Source organism: Dama dama, chromosome 23 (assembly GCF_033118175.1).
Source record: "Dama dama isolate Ldn47 chromosome 23, ASM3311817v1, whole genome shotgun sequence".
In the NCBI taxonomy this organism is placed as follows: Eukaryota; Metazoa; Chordata; class Mammalia; order Artiodactyla; family Cervidae; genus Dama; species Dama dama.
Window position 1 is genome coordinate 24,644,236 of NC_083703.1, and position 1,834 is coordinate 24,646,069.

At 39.9% G+C, this 1,834-nt stretch overlaps 1 non-coding gene across 1 annotated transcript; it reads right to left on the reverse strand.

Moving 5' to 3' along the window:
- Positions 1 to 462: 462 nt before the first annotated feature.
- TRNAR-CCU (transfer RNA arginine (anticodon CCU)) lies at positions 463 to 535 on the reverse strand. The gene has a single exon. It is a non-coding gene; the product is annotated as a tRNA-Arg (tRNA).
- Between the last annotated feature and the right edge of the window lie 1,299 nt (positions 536 to 1,834).

Sequence of the window (1,834 nt, forward strand, 5' to 3'; positions counted from 1 at the left end):
GCTTTTACGTCATCTGCTTCCATAGAACAAAACTGACTGCCACTTTATTATGGAGCAGTAAATAAGCCAATTTCCGAAGGCCAGTAGCTGATAATTCCTAACTCATCAGTTTGCTAACAAAATAAAACACAGGAAATCAAAAAACTCCTTGCATAGAGTGAAATTATAATATAAAACTTCTGAAAGTCCCCAGTACACTGATATCAAAAGTGCTCCCTGACACTATGGGCCTAGGGAAGCAAATACATATTTGGACATTCATTTCAATGTAAGATACCTCACAGGGACTCAAAGGAAGCTGTGACTACAATGTGGTATAGATTCAGTAATGCTTTATTTATTTATTATTATTTTTAAAAATATGCCTGTATTTACTTATTTGGCTGCACTGGGTCTTAGTTGTGGAATCTGAGATCTTTAGTTGCAGCATGGGAACTATTACTTGCAGCACATGTGATTTAGTTCCCTGACCAGGGATCGAACCTGGGCCTTCTACACTAGGAGTGTAGAGTCTTAGCCACTGGACCACCAGGGAAGTCCCTCAGTAATACTTTCAATTCGGACTCTGACAATATTCTGTTGCATGTGATTAAAATCAACACAACAAGTGTTAAGTGAAAAACAACCAAATGCTGCAGTACTTTAAAACAAAACAAAAACAGAGATAGCTCTCAAATCCAGCTCATCAAAATGCTTTTCCTTTCTTGCAAGTTGAAGACAAATGTGTTTTCAGAAGCTAATTTATTTCTTCCCAGATCTTGCACTTACATGCCTCTTCTTGGATATTTTGTTGAGTAAAGAAGTCCCCCTTAATCTCAAGATCCCAAGCCAACATTTCAGAAGGAGTATCTTTTAAAGTCCAGTGTTTTCAGAAGTACCTTAGCATGTTCCTTCTTGTTCAGGGCCTCATATAATAGTAACAGTAGTAGTGGTGGCAGTAATGACAACAACAACAGCAGTAACAGCTAACATTTATTTAGTGATTTGTGTGTACTGCGAGCATGTTTTAGTCAGTTAGGGCCGCTGTAACAGAAGACGATAGTGTGGGTGGCTTAAGCAACAAGCATTTATTTCTCACAGTTCTGGAGTCTTGGAAGTCCAACATCAAGATCTAGGGAGATGCCACTTTCTGGTGTGCAGACGGCTGGCTTCTCCTTGTATCCTCATATGTAGGGGAGCAGAGAGTGAGAAAGCAAACTCTCTTATAATAGCCCCTTCTAATATCATCACATTAGAGGTTAGAACTCCAACATATGAATTCTAGGGGAGCTGCAAATGTTTAGACCATAACAGAACTGTTTTAGGTATTTTCTATATATTAAACCATTTAATCGTGCCAACAACTCAGTAAGGCAATTATTAAACTATCATCCTTGTCATTCCATTTTGGAGGGAAAAAATTAAGGCACAGAAAGGGGAAGGTTTTTTTAAAAAATATTTATTTATTTTGCTGTGCCATGTCTTAGTTGCAGCACATAGAATCGTCAGTCTTCATTGTGGTGTGTGGGTTCTATAGTTGCAGCGTGTGGGATCTAGTTCCCTGACCAGAAATCAAATCCAGGCCCCCTGCATTGGGAACGTGAAGTCTTAGCCACTGGGCCATCAGGGAAATCCCACTGGAGAGATTTGTAGGAGGTTATGTAGCTAGTAGGAAAAGGGGTCAGGATTCTGGCTCTGGGCAGTGATTTTCAACCTTGACTGCACAGTGGATTTGCCTGGAGACCTTTTTAAACTCTCACGACTGAGTCTCAGCTCCAGTGCCCCCGTGCCATGCCCAGCCCCAATTCCAGATTGTAATTTAATTGGTCAGGGAATTAAATATATATATATTCTT